This window comes from Neofelis nebulosa, chromosome X (genome assembly GCF_028018385.1).
Source record: "Neofelis nebulosa isolate mNeoNeb1 chromosome X, mNeoNeb1.pri, whole genome shotgun sequence".
Lineage (NCBI taxonomy): Eukaryota > Metazoa > Chordata > Mammalia > Carnivora > Felidae > Neofelis > Neofelis nebulosa.
The window spans coordinates 35622086-35642394 of NC_080800.1; the positions used below are offsets into that span (position 1 = coordinate 35622086).

Sequence of the window (20309 nt, forward strand, 5' to 3'; positions counted from 1 at the left end):
TAACTTTTACTCCTAAAAATACAGAATCCAGTTCTGGGAGGGGAGGAGAGGAAAGGATAAAAATTTACTAACACTGGATAGTTCCAGGGTTCCAGGGAATAACAGTCATCACTTCTGAAAGGTTGATGTTTAGGAAAAATGGTGAAAGTTTATTTAAACTAAGCAGAATACCAAGAATCAGAAACTTCGGATTCATTTATCAGCTCCTGACATTAGCTGGGTGGTAGAGATGATGCAATTTTCTATCAAAACCCAAAGGTTTTAAAAATAAAACTAAATGGAGGATTAGAAACTTGTAGAAAGGTTTCAGGCTTACAGATAATGGGAATTAAAAGAAAACACACAAAACAAAAAAGATCACCCTATTTATGTGCAGATGGTCTCCAGGAGGTGAACGTGCAGAAAACTGTCCCAAGATGATTTGTACAGAAGTTGGGGAGTGTGGGAAAATTAGTCATAGGTCAAAGAAAATTAAGCAAATTAAAAAGTGAGGCAATTATTAACCCCAGGGAAAAAAAAGCGGACAAGAAAGGAAAAGCAATCACTGAAGTTCATTTGTCTGGGCAATAAACAATATATATGTGGTCATAAAGTAAACACTGCATATGAATTTAATGAGAAATTATGATATAGCTCTATCGTAAGAGTGGGAGAGCTAAAGTATGATACAAAGGACTAAACCCCTCCTCTACCAGGGGTACCTGGGTGGCTCTGTCGGTTAAGTGTCTGACTTTGGCTGATCTCATGGTTTGGGGGTTTGAGCCCAGCCTCCGGCTCTGCACTGACAACTCGCAGCCTGCTTGGGATTCTTTTTCTCCCTCTCTCTCTGTCCCTCCCCCCCAATAAATAAATAAATAAACATTAAAAGAATTAAAATCATGGGACACCTGGGTGGCTCAGTCAGTTAAGTGTCTGACTTCTAAAAAAAAAAAAAGTGCCTGACTCCTCAGGTAATGATCTCATGGTTCTTGAGTTCAAGCCCTGCATCAAGCTCTCTGCTGTCAGCACAGAGCTGCCTTCGGATCCTGTCTCCCTCTCTCTCTGCCCCTCCCCTGCTTGTGCTCTCTCTTTTCTCTTCCTCAAAAATAAATAAATGTTTTAAAAAATTAAAATCCTCTTCTACCATACTAGGGGGTCGACAGATGATAATTACCATGGATTATTCAAGAGAAGGCCACATCTTTGTATTAGAAATATCGTGGTATCTGGGCGCCTGGGTGGCTCAGTCGGTAAAGGGTCCGACTTCGGCTCAGGTCATGATCTTAATGGTTTGCGAGTTTTAGCCCATAACCGGGCTCTGTGCTGAGGGCTCTGTGCTGAAGGTTCTGTGCTGATGGCTCAGAGCCTGGAGCCTGCTTCAGATTCTGTGTCTCTCTCTCTCTTTCTCTGTCTGCCCCTCCCCTGCTGACACTCTGTCTCTCTCAAAAATAAATGAACATTAAAACATTTTTTTTTAGAAATATGGTGGTATCTACCAGAAGAAACAAGCAGAACAAGGGAGGGGTCTGCAGAACGTTTTGTACCAAGACTTTATATACTATTTGGCTTCATTGGGCAAATATTCCTTTGTGAAAAACTACAATTAAAAAAAATTTAAAAACACATTGGGGCGCCTGGGTGGCTCAGTCGGTTGAGCGCCGACTTCGGCTCAGGTCACGATCTCGCGGTCCGTGAGTTCGAGCCCCGCATCGGGCCCCTGTGCTGACAGCTCAGAGCCCGGAGCCTGTTTCAGATTCTGTGTCTCCCTCTCTCTGACCCTCCCCCATTCATGCTCTGTCTCTCTCTGTCTCAAAAATAAATAAACGTTAAAAAAAATTAAAAAAAAAATAAAAACACACATTCTTGGAAGCATAAAAAGTCTGAGAACGACTCAGTCACAATGATGTAACTAATGTCCTTTGAAACTATCTTCCTTCAACACACCCAATTCAAATTACCCAAAGTGTGGAAGGAAACGGGGAGGGAGGTGAATGGTTTTGGGGCTCCCAGACTATACATTCCTGGTTAAAAAGGAAGAGCAAATCCTCTAAATTTGTCCTTGTCAAGAGAGACGCCATTTATGGCCTTCCTGTGAAAATACCTTTCCAAGCGTTGATGGAAATGAACAGGAGTAGACTTTACAGGGCTAATTTAGAAGGCTTCCAAAGGCTTTCCCTACCAGCCTATTACTGACACCAGAAAAAAAACCCTCTCTGGAGTTGTTTAATTGCTTTATTGGGATGATCTTCCACTTTTTTTTTTTTTTTTTTAAGTAGGCTCTATGCGCAACATGGGGCTCAAACTCGTGACCCTGAAATCAAGAGTTGCAAGCTCCACTAAGTCAGCCAGCCAGGCACCCTGATCTTCCACTTTCATTTACTTTATATATTTTTATTTTTTATTATTCTTAAATAATCTCTCCACCCCATGTGGAGGCTCCAACTCATGACCCCAAGATCAAGAGTCCTATGCTCTACCCACTGAGCCAGCCAGGCATCCGTTCTTCCACTTTTAAATGTAAATGATCCTCATCCATTACACATTAGTGTGAATTTCCTTTCACAGGTAACTTGTTAGGATGTCAAATTCTATTGCACCACCTGTTAGGGTCTTACACTCAAACGCCTACACCCAGTACATAAAGGCCTGCAGTTAACATCCCTTAAAGTCTTCACATTCAAAACCAAAGAAAACACGCCCCCTCCAAAATAATCCCACCTTGCCTGCTAAACAAGACATAGATAGAGCGACACCCCTGTCTTTTTTTTTTTCTTTCTTTATCTCCAAACAAAACCTAGGAGAGACCCAGTGATTTATGAACACTGGACCCTGCAGATGAGAGGTGACAAAGCAAAGAGTAAATGGGCCCTAGTGCTCCAACCTGCTGGGTCAACACTGGCTTGGTCTGCAGCCTTCGGCTGTCCCACTCTGCTCCCAAGATGCCCTTTTGACCCCTGTCCTGCCCTTTGTCACCATCCCTTTTCTTCTTGATCAGAGAGAGAATCTGTTTCTCCTCTGCCCCGAGGAAGACTGCCACTGGCCCAGTTGGTGACCGTAAGAACGGGAGTGAGTGAGGAGCCCTGGGCCTGAATTCCAGCCCTCACTCCCTGTCTTGGCCGGGGAACCTTTGTGCAATACACAAACCTCACAAACGGATGCGGCGGCCCTGCCTGAGAAGCCAGCTTATTTCAGGGGCCTCCCGGAATGCTGCTTGGTTCCGACCTACAAGGCTCCCGCTGAATCTGGGTTTCTTTGGTTTCCAAAAGAGAAGTAGCCAGCCCCACAGACTGAAATCACCTGAAGGGAGGCTGGAGTAAGCCAGGTACATCCTGGTACATCCTGGAATATCCTGGACGGTGGAGGTGAGGTCAGGAAAGGGGCAGGTAGGTCGAAGTTCACCCAGGACTTCTCCACTAACCCGGGGACTTCGTTTTTTCATTGGGATCTAAACCGTGAGCCTCCGGCCCCAAAGCCTGGCTGAAAATTAAGTCTTCGTGAGCAAAAAGGAAAGCAGGCCAGAGGGGGCACATGCCGTTTGGATTTTCAAAAACGGGAAAATGATTGGATTTCAGATTTAGGGAAGGTGTGTCACGTTAAGACAGCCAGAGAAAATAATAACTGCCAATTCCAAAGCAAAACAAAATCATGTTTTTCCACCGCGTTTCTATCTCTGTCTCCTAGTTGAGCCACAATGAAATAGCGGATCAAATAGCAGATCAAAGGCAGAGGCAAATACAATTATGTTGCCTGTGAAACCCCTAGCATGAAATTAGAAGTCAAACTCTCCATTCAGGGGTTAGAGACAAAGATAATGGGAACCTGGGGCCCTAGAGATGTACGCAGCCCCTTTCAGTCACAGTGTTCTCCATGCTGGATATTTAAAACCACACCTGAGGGTAGGGGACACACATTAAGTATTAGAGTAATTTATTATCAGACTAATATATTATTTTTTCCGCACCTACTTTAGGAAACGCATAGACCACATTTCCAGCTTTGTACCAACATAAAGATACCGGTATGTTGGGGAAAAAGAAGGGTGGGGGGGACTTGTAAGCAAATGGTAAAAATGATGTTGTCTGAAGCAATGAAGGGCCAGCACAGATCCCCCCACAGATGGAGGGCAAAGGCTGGGGACAGCCAGATTGCTAGTCCTGTCCCCTACCCGCTTTCCCTTTCAGTGCCGAAGGGTCTAGAACCCATCTGATCCCAACACACAATTCTTCCTCAGTCCTTCCCATACTCGACGAGCTCAACAGAGAGAGCTGTCCTTCGATAATGTCTATTTTTCATAAATCCCATATTTGCTTTATGGACCTATTTCTTTTACCCTGGCCTAATTTTAACTGCCTCCCCCACCCCCTGTGTAACGTCCGCGGCCTCTTGAGAGTACCGGTTCCTATTATAACATAGACTATTCTGTTTAGAGCTAAGCCTGGCATGGCTCCACACCCTGCCCCCCACCCCCAACCTGGCCATAAATTCTTTCACACTCCTCCCAACAGAGGTAGAGTCTAAGTCCTTTTCCCTTGAATCTGAACGAACGGGCTTGGGGCTTGCCGTAACCAGTCAAATAACAGGTGAAATGAGGCCACGTGACTTCTGAGGATGGGTCAGAAAAGGTGATACAGTTTTCATCCCATTTGCTGGCGGGTTTGGTCTTGGGGCCCTGAGCTGCCGCTAAGTTACCTCAAGTTCATAAGCCGCCATGCTGTGTGGGAGCCCAGGCCACACGGAGAGCCCCCTGTTTGTGCTGTAGGACACAGCTGAGGTCCCACCCAGCAGCCAGACATGCGGGGGTGGGCGGCAGCTGCCTCCAGGCGATTCTAGCTCCCTGCTGTTGAGTCTCTCCACCCAATTCTGAACCCACAGAATGCACGAGCAGAATTCAGTTGCTTCTGAGTGAGCTCCCTTGCAGCTGACACGGCGATGACCCTTATTTTTGTGATAGTAAGTAGGGGAAACCAGTTTTATAACATGTTGTAAAAGCCATGGAAGACGGTGAGCTGGATTAAGCGTGGAAGCATGGAGGTGAGGTCATGACCGCACGCTTCGTGAGTTCGAGCCCTGAGTCAGGCTCTGCCCTGGCTGTGCAGAACCTGCTTGGGATTCTCACTCTCTCTCTCTCTCTCTCTCTCTCTCTCTCTGCCCCTCCCTTGCTTGCACTTTCTCTCTCTCTCTCTCTCTCTCTCTCTCTCTCTCAAAATAAATAAATAAACATTAAAAAAAAATAGAAGCGTAGAAGGCAGGACATTTTTGATCATGACCCAAATCCTCCACCTTCTATGACCTAAGTAACCTCTTGTTCTTCATGGAAACCCTATAGGACAGTGGTCCATCTGTTTCTCAGATCTGATCTCACACTTTCTGAAGGACGTGGCTGAAAGAACCCTACTTGTTGTCCCCTCCGGACTTACACTGGCTGCACAAGGGAGTCAGTTCACCGGGCAGGAGACAGGGACCAAGCACCTCCACCCGGCTAGCTTTGCTCTCCCATCGATTCTCTTCTCTCCCCACATTCTTCTCGCCTGTTCTCGAAGGTTCTCCCATCAGGGATGGGGAGGGATGGAATATGGAAGGGAGGTCAGCGTCAGTTTCTTCCCCCACAACTCCACATCTTTCATTCTGTCTCCAACTTTCATTCTGTCACACTGGCTAGGCCGTACGGCCACAGAATCACCCAGGGATTCAGTGCCCTTTGGCCTGTCCCTCGGCACCTCCTCCTTCACTAGCCCCTGCTGCCCGGCGGCCCACAGACCCTAATTCATAGCCTGCCCTCCTGGGGAAGTGCTGAGCTCAGAGGATGAGTCCTGGGGAGGGGTTGCGACCATGTAGAAAGCGGAGAACTGCGGCGGGGAATATGGGGATTCCCGGTGGCACCCCCCCACCTCCCCCACACCCTCCCCGCAACAAGCAAAGCAGCCAGGGAACAGGAGCAGAGGTCAGGCAGAAGGGACAGTTCCCCCGACCACAGAAAGCCAGCACCGACTGGGATTATCAGCCGCTCACTCATCTTGGGGAGGCCTGACCCTCGGAGCACAGCCAGGGCTCAGTCACAAGTCAGCCCTGCTCAGGAGAGCCCACGGGCCTGGGACCTACCCCTTCCCCAGAACCCGAGTCCAGCGCTCACACGGGGGCTGCCCGCCCCTGCTGGACTGTGGGGTCCCTGGCTCCAATTCACAAGGCCGCTGGAACACACATTGTTAGAACCAATTGTGTCTTCTGACCCAAATCCCAGCCCAGCGAAACCTGTGTCCAGCTAGGGCCTGGCACCAACCTTCCTGCCTACACTTCAAATAATACCAGCCCAAACTCCCTCAGGCCTTCAAGAACAAGGGCACAACATTTATTAAAATCTTCTTATTACCTTGCCGGTGTTTTCCATGCAATTATATCATCTAATCTTTCCCCAATCTTGTGATGGAGGCATTCTCAAACAGATTTCACAGATAAGGAGACCGAGGGTCAGATAGGTTATACAAGCACTGTGTATGTGTGGGGGTGGGGGTGGGGGCGGGGGCAGAGGGTCCCATCGTAAGTCCAGATGTGTCTTGCTCCAAAGGTTTCCATCACACCTGTGATCTCCCAGACATTTCTTAATTTTTTTTTAACGCTTATTTATTTTTGAGACAGAGAGAGACAGAGCATGAACGGGGGAGGGGCAGAGAGAGAGGGAGACACAGAACCGGAAGCAGGCTCCAGGCTCTGAGCCATCAGCCCAGAGCCCAACGCGGGGCTCGAACTCACCGACTGCGAGATCGTGACCTGAGTTGAAGTCGGACACTTCACCGACTGAGCCACCCAGGCGCCCCTCCCAAACATTTTTTAAAGTAAAGTCTACATCCAACAACACGGGCTGGAACTCAGGATCAAGAGTCACGTGCTTTACCAACTGAGCCAGCCAGGCATCCCAACCTCCCAAACATTTTTTTTTAATGTTGGGTTTTTTTATTATATATTTTTTGAGAGATGGAGAGAGACAGAGCACAAGTGGGGGAGGGGCAGAGAGAGAGGGAGACACAGGATCCAACGCAGGCTCCAGGCTCCGAGCTATCAGCACAGAGCCTGACTCAGGGCTTGACATCATGACCTCAACCGAAGTTGGACACTTAACCAACTGAGCCTCCCAGGTGCCCCATTTAAAAACATTTTTTAAATGTTTATTTTTTTAAACAGTTTTTTTTTTTAACGTTTATTTATTTTTGAGACAGAGAGAGACAGAGCATGAACAGGGGAGGGGCAGAGAGAGAGGGAGACACAGAATCTGAAACAGGCTCCAGGCTCTGAGCTGTCAGCACAGAGCCCGACGCGGGGCTCGAACTCACAGACCACGAGATCATGACCTGAGCCGAAGTTGGCCGCTTAACCGACTGAGCCACCCAGGCGCCCCTAAATGTTTATTTTTGAGAGAGAGAGACAGAGAGCAGGGGAGAGGCAGAGAGTGAGGGAGACAGAATCTGAAGCAGGCTCCAGGCTCCGAGCTGTCAGCACAGAGCCTGACGCGGGGCTCGCACTCGCGGACCATGAGATCATGACCTGAGCCGAAGTCGAACACAAGCCACGGAGCCGCCCGGGCGCCCCTTAAATTTATTTATATATTTTTAATGTCCCAAACATTTTGATCATGTATTTTGTGCCAGGCCCTGAGGTGGGCTTGCAAAGATCAATAAAAGAGTCTCTGCCCTTGGGGAGTTTGGAGTCTAGTGGGGGAGGCAGAAACACGGCAATACAGTGGGATAAGGGGGCTGAAGGCGAGATGGTCTAAGTACCATGTCCTTCCTAGGGCATTAGCTGCTGGCTTCCCTCCCATGTCTGTTTTCTCCTGTCAAAGGAGTCTGCACCCACACACCTGGCAGGAATCCTGGTACCCTTACTAGACCCTGACTGCAGTCCCAGACTTCCTCAGCTGGAAAATGGGCACAGGGGCCCAGACACTGAGCAGGCTGGTAGGCCCTAGTAAGGCTTTTATGGAAGCCTGTTAAAGGGCTTTGGGCTTCCTCTGATGAAAGGCGCTTAAGTGCATCTGGTTTTGATTACAGGGGAGGAGAAAGCCAGGCAGTCTCTCGGGGGTTGGACCAGTCATCTGGCTCTGCCTTCCTCCGGGCAGAGCTGGCTGCTGGTGAGGCCAGGAGGCCAGGTGTGTGTGGGGAGGGGGGGGGGGGGGGGTGGGGAGGGTTAGCAGGCAGGAAGCAGAGCCTGTACGAAACTCCCCAATTCTCTACTAAGACTCCTGACCCCAGCCCCTGGCTCTGCCAGGCAGGACTCCCCCCCAAAAAACAGCATGATGGGTCAGAGGTGCCAGGATCCTTTGAGAAAGTCAAGTTCATAGTGGCCGCTGCCCACTCCTGACCAACAAATAGCTCTTTACTGATCACCAACACCTCATCTCTAAAATATCCTCCCAAGAACCCCCCTGACCACCCAACAACCTTCTGGACTGCTCTTCTCTCTCTGACGAAGTTAAAATAGACTTCTGCCTCAAGGGTTTGCGCAAGCGACGAAAATTAAGGAAATGCAGACTTTTAAAAGTTAAAAAAAAAAAAAAACCCTCAACGTTTTCTTTCTCCTTTTCAACTGGCCGGTTATCATTTCCCATCAAACAGGCATCATTCAGGATTCCACCGCACTGTAACTGACAACATGCTGGAGTAAAGAAAGAGATTAATATTAAAACAAAGTGCCTGTCCCAGAACGTCATCAGGCAGTCCCGAGCTGCTCAGTGCCCAGCACCTGTCCCTGCGCGGGACTCCACGAGGGAACAAAAAGCTCTTGGGGGATCGGACGGGTTAAACACAGTCCGCGGTTCTCGAAACGAAAATGCATTTTCTTATTCCCGCCCTGATTCAATCCTGCTGCGTGTTATTATTGTCAAGTCTCTTCGCACCGCCGTTTCTAAAAAGAAAAACCGTGGGTCTGCACGGCCCTTCGCCGCCTGCTCGGCTTTTATTGTGCACGCAGCCTGGTCTGTCTGCGTGGATTCAGCACGTCGTGACCGCTTCGCAGGCGCGCACGGACACCCTCGGATTGGCATTTCGAGAAGAGCTGGATGCTTTGTCTCAGTGGCGACACACACACACACACACACACACACATACACACACGCACGCACACACACAGATAATAAAGGGCTACAGACCTCTGGCCAACCCTCCTCGCAACCCATAATTAGAGATGACCTTTGCAAAAGGCAATTAAAATATGGAAATGATCGATGCGTTCACCGCCCCCCCCCCCCCCCCCCCCCCGCTTTCCAAAAGGGGAAATACACAGGTGTTGGCTTCAGGAGGCTCCACCTGGCCCGGCCAGGAGGCCTCCTCCAGCTCATGAATGAACTCTTTCTCTAGGGAAGCTTCGATTCCCCGCTACCTACGCGAGCGCTGGCTCTTCTCCTCCCCCTCCCCTCCCCCACCAATGCTCAGGCAGCCAGGAGCTTGCTGGCGGCGGCGGGGCTTTGTCATCGGAACGCACACACAGACACGCACACGCGCGCACCCGGCCACCACGGGACCGCGGCGGCCGCTGCGCTGTGTCCTTCCTCCCTGCGCTCCCCTCCCCGCCCCCTCTTTTTAAGAGCTCCACCAAACCCTTTCTTCCGTCCTTTATGTATGCGATCCTTTTAATCGAGGAGCTCGGGAAGCATTTTAGGGGGGGCCTCCCGCGGGGCGCGGGACGGCAGGACTCAGGACGCGCGCGGAGAGGACGCGTGGGCAGCCGGGCTTTGTTCTGTCCCTTGTCCGGGTCCGGAGGGCGGAAAAGTCTCTGCCGCCCTGGGGCCCACCGGCGAATTGGCGGTGGCCAACGCCAGCAACCCCCCACCGCCACCAAATTGGAACACGTGAAATCCCCTCCGGAGTTCACTTCGTTCGGACTTGGTCCGGGTGGGGTGCATCGCCTCGGAGAGGGTCTCATGGTCCACAAGTGGCTCTCCCCATACAGGCAAATGTGCAGTGTCATTATGGTGGCTCCTGTTGCTCGGGTCCCGGGGTGCTCGGGCGGGCGCGCGCACCCCATCCCTACCCGGGGTGGAGGGCGGGAGGGGGGGCCCTGGGGCTAGGGCTTCCCGGGGGACTGCGTGGAGGAGACGCCGCGTCGGGCCCTCCCGCACCTCCCGGCTGCCTTCTGAGACCGCGAGCACGGAGCCAGGGCGGCCTCTCGCCTTTCATTACCGGGCCTACGAAAGCAGCAGCCCAGGCAAATATGTAGCTATTAAAATTAATCGCCCTGCGTTGTCAGCTGAACATAATGCAAATTATTTATGGGCTGTCTGCGCAATATTTATCATCGTGCAGGCTCCAGGCGCTTCGTGCCTCCCGGCCTCCCCCGCCCGCCCCGGCCCGCGCAGGGCGAAGCTGCGCACAGGCTGCGGCGACCAGGGGGCTCTGGGCACCGTAATGGGATTCCGAAGGCGAGGCCGCGCACCACGCCGCCTTCCAGGCCGAGAGCCTCATTTTAGTTCCTGGCACGCATGCCACATTCGCTGGAGGCCTACTACGTGCAAAATTAGGAGGTCTGCGAAATTGGAGGGGGGGGGGGAGGGTAAAAACCGATCTGGAGAAATCGTAACCAAACAGACAAGTTCAGGCCCGAGGGGAGATGCAGGCGGAGGCTCCTCGGCTGCCGAAGTGAATTTTCTGTGGCTCAAGTCTGTGCTCCAACCCCAGAAACATATGTTTGCGGAAGCTGGCTTCACAGAGGAACCGAGAGCATCGGAGGTGCCCACCAGATCCGAGGACGAACCATGCTGCTGACTGGAACAGGAATTCGGTGTCCTTCGAGCCTCAAAACTTGTTTGCAGATCGCAGATAACAGATTAACTGCTAATTGTCGGAATCGGCCAACCATTTAGTTTATCACTGCTGGGGGCCCCTTGGTATTCGCTGCACTTTTTATATGCAAAAACAGCCTTGGTACCTCCTAAACGGCTTTTGTGCGGCTTTTGTTTCTCTTTCAAATACGGTGTTTTAAAAAACAGCAGCAACACGCCACCCCACCCCCTCTCCAACCGAGCCTTCTCATTAAAAAAAAAAAAAAAAAAAAAAAAAAAACCACAGGAGGAGAAATAATCTATAGGACAATCCCCCCCTACTGGTCGGCGCTGGCGTTAGGGCTTTTTACGGCAGATCGAGTCGCCCTGGGCTGCAGAGGTAAACAGGCTTTCTGCACCGCTGCTAAATGAATCACGAGGGGGAAGAGCGGGGACTACGGGGCGGAGGAGGCCTCGGGATCCGGGCTGGGTGCCAGGGAGGGGAGGGCGCGGCACAAGGGGCAGTGGGGTGGAGGCGAGCTGACCCTGCCCCGAGGCCTCAGGGCCACGGAGTGGAGACGAAGGTCGGTGGGCGGTCCAGCCAGAGGCCCCCGCCTGCAATCTGCTAGGCTGGGTGAATGCGCAGCCTGGGCCTCTGTCCCCAGCGTGCCTGGGCGCCACCTGGGGCCGGTCACGCTGCGTGAGTCCATCTGTGGGGAAGGAGGTCAGGGGGAGCCCCTCCCATACACAGTTTTAGCAGCTCTGGGCTTTCAGGACGTGGTGGGGGGGCAGGCCTAGGTCTTCTGATGTTCATTTTAAGCATGTTCTTGTCCTTCTTCACTGTCCCCACCCTGAACGTCAACGTCACCTCATACTTAGCTGACCCAGCCAGAGTCAAGGCCTACTTCCGGGGTCCTGGGGGAGTGGGGTGGCTGTCTATGGCATCTGCTCTCCGGACTAACTGAAGTGGCTAGAAAGCTACTTCGAATTTATATTCTTCATCCGGGTTTCTTCTCCTTACAGTGCGCTTGGAGCTCATCTGAAGGTCCCTTTTCTTTCCGTTGAACCCCTCAATTTTTGACGGAGATTTTCCTTAGGACATTCCAAAGGATTCTCCCACCGCTTCAGAAGCTTAAGTTGAAGTGATGTAAAAGAAAACGAGGTTCAACGCATTAAGTTGCCTTTGGGTTCCCTTTATCTTGCACATTCCTGCATGGATTTGAGGAAGGGCTGATTTTTACTTTGTTTTGTTTTCTAATGGTCAAAATCGCTGTGTTTTCTAGGGCAAGAGAGGCTGAACACTGATCGCCCGTGAAGTGGAGGGGTCAAGCCCCTTTCACAAAGTGCTGTGACAATTTGGTCCTCAGAAGCCCACCTGAGCAGGGCAGGGGAACTGTTATTGTTCCCATTTTCCAGGCAAGGACACTGAGCCCCTCCTCCCCATAAATTTTAGGAATCCAGTCTTCCTCACTGAACCCAGAACCCAGTTGACACCCACCTGCTCCTGCCGGCATCCACCCTCCTCCAGATTAGTGTCATTTAGTAAATGTTGCATCCTTTTGTGAGATGTATCTACTGGGGTCCTGGGCCACCCTCGGCGGTGGGGGGGGGGGCTGAGGCAGCCCCCACCGCCCACATTTGGGGCAGCTCCTCCACAGCCTGCAACCCGCAGGGATCTCAGCTCTTACAGCCTCCTGTTTACTCACTTGCCTCCACCGAGTCAATTTCGACTGCAGACCCGGGAGGACAATTTTAAAGTGTTTCTGCAGACAGACCCTCTGGCCGCGCCGGAAGTGTTTTATGGACCTGTGAGCCGAGTTAATCCCAGGAGGGGCGGCAGGATTAGTCCCTGGTGTAGGTGGGGGATTCCTGTGTTAAGGTTTAATCCCCATGGGAGGAGAGAGACGCGGAGGGGGAGGGTCGCGTGACTTTGGTAATGTGTGCCCCCTCCCCATTAAGCTCTCCGACTTGGGCCGAGGCCGGTGGAAACTGAGGCATGTGGCCCAGGACCTCGATCCTTGGCGAGGCCAGGTGTAGGGAGCCCGAGGCGCCTGGGGTAGACGCACCCTGGGAGATCAGCAGGGACGTGGAGTGCGAGCGGAGAGCGCAGTTGTGTTTTTTCCCCAGGTTTTATTCTCCCAGCCCTGTGGAAAGGAGCAGAGCCGCAACCCGGGGAGGGAGCCGGAAAGAAACACTTAATCACCGGCGTCTCGCTGCTCGTCACGCGAAGATGGCAGCGGCTCCCCTGGGTTTCAAGGTTCCGGGAAAGGCGTGTGTTCTGCCTTGAGGCGCGCGGGCTGCTGCGCTCCCTCCCTTGGCTCGGCGGCCGGCCCAGGCTCTCTCAACGCCCGCTCTCAACGCCCGCAAGTGCGGCCAGGGCGGCCGGTCTGCCCCTCTGCGGGCCCCCTTAGTGGCCAGGGCAGCGGGTCGTAAGTCCCCGCGTGTTAAAATTAAAGGCTCGAGGAGGTGGGGAGCTGATCGCCCAGCGCCGGATCAGACCACGAACCAACCCCCACACCCCCCACTCCGGCCCCCGGGCGCGCAAAGGCGTCAAGCTGTGGCCAATGGCCGATGCGAGACCTGCGGGGTACACTCCTACTTGCCGGGAGGGGGTGGGGTAGAGGGGAGATGCACAGGCCTGACCACCTCGGGCCCCAGGCGTGCAGCGTGCACACTGACGCTGGGGAAGTGGAGGGCAGCTCGGCCCCCCTCCACCCTGATTCCACACCCGGGGCAGCACACAACCGCCAAGGGCTTCTGACGTGCCCTAGCTGGGAGGAGGAAGGGAAGGCAGAGGCCTGGGGGGCCGGCTGTGCGCTTGGATCCCGCGCACGCGCGCGCGCGCGGGCGCTCTCGCCCGGAAAGGGGGTCCAGAGTTTACGAGAGGCAGGGTGAGTGTGAACAATCCAGAACCAGCCATCCCCACCGGGACTGACAAGCTGACCTCTCCAAACCCCCAGCCATGGAGCTCCGTGCCCGGGACTGGCGGCTCAAGAGGAGGGGAGGCTACGACATCGACATCCGTCCAGTTCTGCGGGAGGAGCCCAGGGATGCACCCTGAGCCCAGGGACCCGTGTGACCCAGCCGCCCCCACAAGCGTCCGTTTAGCTCCGCCTCCCGGGACCACTGACACTTGGTGATAAGGAGTTCCTCCGCAATCGGCTGTCCCCAGCCCCCAGTCACCTCCGGTGGACGTGACCACCGGATGCTATGCGGCAAGGTGGGGCGAGGGGCCTTTGCACTGCCTTTTCTGACCCCTTTTCCAATGCGGAGCCATGATAACGTGCTTCTGTATGAAGCCTCAAAACTTTCTTTTGCAAAATAAGGTCCAGATGTTGGGCCTTCTTGTTTCTCTCCATGACTTCTTCCTTTGGAAGGTAGGGGGTTCAGGCAGTCCACTTGGAAACATCCCCCAAAGGGCTCGCCTTCACTACACAACACTGGTGAGCAACACAGCTCTCCCTCCCTCAGGGCAATCCCTGCCCCATCCTAAACAGCGTTGCTTTGGTCCAGCTGCTTAACGCTTCTGGCCTTCAGTGATCTCCTTCTGTAGAAGGAGGCCAATAACAGCATCTAATTCATAGGGTTGTCTTGGGGATAATATGAGTTAATACATAAAACACCTAGAAGGCGGTCTCTCATACATGTGTCCGTTGTTATGATTTGGTACTCTCTTACCTTTGAATAGAGAGCAGGTAAGAAAAACAGCCAGGTTAAAGACCCCCAAAGGCCTATATGGAGTCAGGGGTTTGGGCAGGTACCAAAGGGCAGTGCTGCCCACACAAAAAGGGCCAGAAGGCAAAATGGGCTCAAACCGTCTCGACTACACTTTCCCTTAAAGGCCTGCATGTGCCGTTGGGATGTAGGGAGGAACGGACGTGCGCTTTAATGGGGCTCATTTAGACTGGATTAATGGGAAGCTTCTGCCAGGGCTCAGGCACCATTACCCACCACCCTCTCCCCGAGGCCGTGGTTAAACAGCATTGGTGGAGAGGACCTCCAGGAGACTCTTCCAGGCTGCCCTTTTTTGATGGCTCAAAGCCACCTCCTGTAAACCAGTTCTTGGAGGTGCTGGGCAAATGCCACATCCTCTGGGGATGTACTTTAGCGGGAGCTTAACACTGGTCCAGGGCTGGGATGTGGTAGGCCTAGTTCCCCGGGCTGTTGGTGGGCCTCATTTTAAGGACACATACATGCGCCACTATTTATGTAATTAGACTTGGTCAGATTTCTAACTTCAAGGAGCTTCCCATTTCCTTTGAAATGGGGTCTCCTGTGCGATGGGGAGGAGGTGGGGCAGAGAAGGGTCTGAGGAGGCCTCAGCGCCACTCGTTCTGGGGTCTGGCCTCTCCCAGGTCACTCATAATTCATTAGGTGGGACAGCCTTTACCTTTTCAAAGACGACTCAAATGGCCTTTCGCTAACGTGGCTGCAGGCATTCGCCTAATCACTGAAATGTGCTGGCGGTGCGCTCTCGCTCTTGGTTGATCCTTATCGGAACTGCGTGCCAGGTTGCCAGCCCCGCGGAAGACAAAGACGCGGCTGACTCCAGGTCTGCTCCCGAAGCCTCAGGGTCACCCACGGGGCTTCCCCTTTACAGCCTCTGGCCCCCAAGCCGCGGCCCGGAACACACCCGCAGCCCTAAGTCAGAATTCCAGTTCTCGAGCGCCACCCGGAGAGTTCACATTTCCCCTCTTCCGAGGCCGCGTGGTGCGCAAGCGACTGACTGAAGGTGGTGCAGCACACGTCTGGCTGGAGGGGGCGGGGGTGGGGAGCTTCCCCGTACCCAGCTGCACGTACACAGGAAAAGAAAAAGCCAAGTGAAAAACGTGGGCTTTAAAAGCCCAAACCCAGGGCAATCTAAGTACAAACAATCCTAGACAGGCGTTTGCGAGGAGTAAGCAACCTCCAAATAGAAACAACTAAAATACATCCCCTTTTAGAGTTATATTAAAAGTCCTCCAAGGTGGAGTGCAAAGGGGACCGCGCCTTCTTAAGGACACACACGAACCGTGCCAAGAGACATCGTCCTCAGCCCAGCGCCTCCTGCGCTGCGTTTTAATACCAGGCAGAAAGCGAGGTTTTCATTCCCATCTACTGATTAACCAGTTCTCGTAGTATTTATAACTGACTCAACGTGTACTCGGTTAAAAAAAAAAAAATTGATCTTGCCTGAAAGATACATGGACGACCTGTATTTAGATAGGCTAAGTTCCCGCAGCTGTCTGACCCCATTTGTCTAGTCTCTCTAAGAATCCACGTTTTCTAGCCCGGGAAGGGGCAGGCGGCCCTCGTGGCTCCCCCTCCGGCGGTTTCCTGGCGAGGCGCCCATCCTCCCCAAGCACCGGGAGCGGAGGCGGCCGCATTAATACTCGCGGGCAGCCGGCTCTGACCTATACTGTCATTTTTTCCATCGGTCAGAATCGGGCTGGGGGGGGGGGTTCTCCTCCGAGGGGCTCTGCACGGATCATTGGGTTTTCCCCGGCGAACTTAACACGGAGGCAAAAGGGGCAGATGGAAACCAGGCCTCCGCTGGCCGGGCGCGCGTAAGCGCCGCACTCTGCAGCTCGACGCAAAGCCAGGGCTGGATTTTCGCGGCCCGGGGCCGGCGGCCTCCCCGCGCCGGCGCGATCCTCTCTCCCTCGGGCTGAGCAAACGTGCTCGCCTAATTCCGCCCTGGAGACAGCAGCTGCGCGGCGAGAGCAAGGGAGGAGGGGGGGGGGGGGACTGCAACTTTTCCAACAGAAAGTGTATGCGCACAGGAGAGGTGAAGGCCCACCCCGATTCTGTGCACGTACCGACACAGCATCTAATCAGTGTCACTGCCAGGAATACGCTTCCGCGGCGGGCGACACCCCCGCCCCCGCCAACCTGCAGGAGGGAGGGGGGAATGCAAATGGCGTCTCACGTCGTCCCAGACTCTGCCCAGCTCCCGCTGCCCCGCGACCCCGAGCAGACGTCGCAGCGGGCCAAGCGCCACCACTCTGGGGACGCGAACACGCTGGAGGCCCGCGCCCCTCTCCTGCGCCAGGGTCTCGGGAAAAGGAGCTAGCGCCACTCCCCGTTCCGAGGCCATTCCCCCGCCCCCACGTCCGGAAAAGCCGCCCTTCCCCGACTGGGGGGTGGGGTGGGGAGAGGGGACGCGGGAAACTTTGCGAGACAACTGTTCCGCGCCTTCCTCGCGTGGCGCGGGAGAGGAACGTAGGTGGGCTTCCCGTCCGGGGCCGGACCACACTCCCCCACTCTTCCAGGCCTCGGACCTGAACCTCGTGGGCTACGGCGGCGGGGAATACATTTCAAGCCACCGGGTGGGGGGAGGACACCAAAGTCGGGCGTCTTCAAGGGCTCTGGCGGGTGGCCAAGTTTGTGTCCTTTCCCTCCCACGCTGGAGTAGCGCGCGCCGCTTTGGGGGAAGCGTGAGACTCCTCACCCCTGGCCATGAGGCCACTCTTGTCTGCAAGGTGGGGCCGATGGTTTCTCTACAGCACCCTCTCCCGCTCTGCGGCCGCCGCACGGCTCGCACAGCCCCGGGGAGTCCCCAGAGAGCCCCCAGAGACGGCCCGCGCCTTCGCTCGCCGGCTCTTCCGGGGGAGGGGGAGGCGTGTGTGTCTTGTGCACCACGGCTCCGGCTCCCACCCTCCGCGGAGCCACCTCGGCAGCCCTCCCCGGCCACGGCCTCAGCCGATCCCCGCCCGGAGTCGCCTTGCGGGATGCAGCCTCCTGCACGCGGAACGGGGCGCCCCTGGGACGCAGGCGGGGATGGCGGTTCCGGTCGTTCCGGGATTTGCGTGCGAGAAGAAAACAAGGCCGGCGACGAGAGGAGCCGCGCCTCCATTCTCGGGGTGCAGACGGCCTCGCAGTCTCCGCGTCGGTCCCGCCATCGCCACTCCGGCCTCGGGGGCCCGTTTCCGCACCCCCACCCCACCCCACCCCACCCCACCCCCCAGCAATTCCTCGTCCCGCCTGTGCCGCACCACGCGGAGCTCCGAGCACCCTGGCTCCCACACCAGCACCCCCGCCACCCCCCATAACTCGCGCGCCTCCCTCGCCCCGGGCTCGGGGCGCCGCTCGCTCTCAGCGCCCCTAGCACGCCGGTTCTACCCTCGGCTGCGAAAACCGCCACCCCCGCCCGGCCGGGCCCTTGTCCCAGCCTGGCTCCCCCGCCAGCTGCGCCGCCACCGCCGCACGTGACCCGCCCCCGTCGCGGCTTCCGCTGAGCTGCCTGTTCCGGAGCACAAACAATTTCTGCTCTGACGCGGGGTCTCTCGGGCCCTGGCGTCCTCTCCTCCCTGCCCCCCTCTTCCGGGTACGAGAACTCAAAACAACTCGCTGACCTTCGGGCGGACCGGCTCCGGCTTCCACCGACTCCGGCATTCCGTTCAAACCCAGCAGCGGCAGCTTCTAAGATTTCACTCCGCGCTGGGCTGGGGGGAGGGGGTGATTTCTCCAGGAGGGGGTGTCTCAGATCGAAAGAGCCACTTCACGCTCCTTCCTCTCCTCCAAAGTGAGTTTTTAGACTAGCCGGAGGCCCTGGGGAAACGCTCGCAGCCGCGCGCAAAGAAAGCACACACCCCCACCCCCACCCTACGCATATGCCGCCTTGACTAGTGTCTGACCCGATTTCCAGGGTCACGGCCCAGCGGCAGAGGGCCTGGCCAGCCTCGGAAATACCACCCAGCGGTGGGCTGTGGCACCGAACAGAGCTGGGGTGGGGTGGAGAGAGAAGTGCGTTAAATAATTAATAAGTAGCTCCCACTTCTGCTTTGTGCTGAGAATTTCAGAAACTCTCCAACTTTGCAGCCCAAGAAACTGAGGCACAGAGAAGGGTCAGTTCCATAACTAGCTCAGGGTCACCCAACTAGTTAAATGACTTAGCGACAATTCGAGCCCAGTTGGCCCAGAGTCCAGGGTGGTTGAACATTCTGCTCTGGTGCTCACCTTGGAATCAAAAGTACAGAGCCGTCTGCAAAGCCTAGTGATCCCTGGAGGGCTCTGTATTTTGCAGGAGGCATCGGGGTTGGTGCATAGCAGGCACTCAAACATTGGTGGGATGAACGGGTCCCTGAATGAGTGATTGACCTGGTCACCGATGGCCAGTGATTTTAGGGAAAACACGGCTCGTGGGCTTCCCTTCCACAGGCGGGTGGTGATGGGCTGAGGGAAGCATATGGCTGGCAGCTCAGTGGTTACTTGTTGTAGGCACAGACCCCATAAGGACCACCACCGTCCTGCGAAGGTAGCTTCAGTCACGGCCCTCATCCGCTGTGACGTCACATCTCTACGACCTACCTTAACCCATATAGCTCTGAGATGCTGGTCAGTGGGACCACACCTGCCCTTTACAGAGCTGCGCCTGGTGGTCCCCTGTGTTGTCCCCCCTCCCGCCGGTGGCCCAAAAGAGGATGCGATTAAAACAGAAAATATTCCTGGGGCACCTGGGTGGCTCAGTCGGTTAAGCGTCTGACTCTCGGTTTCGGGTCAGGTCACGATCTCACGGTTTGTGGGATCGAGCCCTGCATTGGGCTCCACATTGAGCATGGAGCCTGCTTGGGATTCTCTCTCCCTCTCTCTCTCTCTCTCTGCCCCGACCCCCACCCCCACCCCTGTCTCTCTCTCAAAAATAAACATTACGTTAAAAAAAAAAAAAAAGATGGAAAGCTTCACATTTACGAGCAGTGTCTCAGGCACCTGGGTGGCTTCGTCATTAAGCACCCAACTTGGGTTCAGGTCATGATCTGAAGGTTGGTGAGTTTGAGTCCCACATCGGGTGACCTCGAGCCCTGCATCGGGTGAGCATGACCCCCGCTTCGGGTGAACCCCACTTCTCTCTCTGTCTTTCTCTCTGCCCCTCCTGGGATTCTTTCTCTCCCCCTGGCTCACTTGTGCTCCGCCTCTCTCTAAAAACAAAAAAACAAAAAACCAAAAAAACCCCACCAAACTTCTCTAGATAATCCAAAAGAACGGACTTGTATATCATCTTCTTATTCTTCCCTCCTCATTGTCTTTTTTTTTTAACTTTTATTTTATTTTATTTTTTAAAAATATCACTTTTTTTAATGTGTATTTTTTTTTTTTTAAATTTTTTTTTTTTCAACATTTTTTATTTTTTATTTTTGGGACAGAGAGAGACAGAGCATGAACGGGGGAGGGGCAGAGAGAGAGGGAGACACAGAATCGGAAACAGGCTCCAGGCTCTGAGCCATCAGCCCAGAGCCTGATGCGGGGCTCGAACTCACGGACCGCAAGATCGTGACCTGGCTGAAGTCGGACGCTTAACCGACTGCGCCACCCAGGCGCCCCTAATGTGTATTTTTGAGAGAGAGAGAGAGGAGGGACAGAGAGAGAGGGAGACAGAAAGCGGGCTCCTTGCTGACAGCAGAGAGCCCGACGTGGGGCTCGAACCGACGAACCGTGAGATCATGACCTCAGCCAAAGTCAAATGCTTAACCGACTGAGCCACCCAGGCGCCCCAACTTTTATTTATTTTTGAGAGCAGTAGCAAGTGGGGGAGGGGCAGAGAGAGGGGAGGGGACAGCGGATCCAAAGTGGGCTCCTCGCCGACAGCAGCAAGCCCAAGGTGGGGCTG

At 54.4% G+C, this 20309-nt stretch overlaps 1 protein-coding gene across 1 annotated transcript in view; it reads right to left on the reverse strand.

Moving 5' to 3' along the window:
* Nucleotides 1–18215, reverse strand: part of BCOR (BCL6 corepressor) — a 115480-nt gene extending 97265 nt beyond the window's left edge. Inside the window, exon 1 of the mRNA XM_058714627.1 lies at nt 18058–18215. The gene's annotated coding sequence lies outside the window, so the exon portion shown is untranslated. The remainder of the gene's footprint in view (nt 1–18057) is intronic.
* Nucleotides 18216–20309: the final 2094 nt, after the last annotated feature.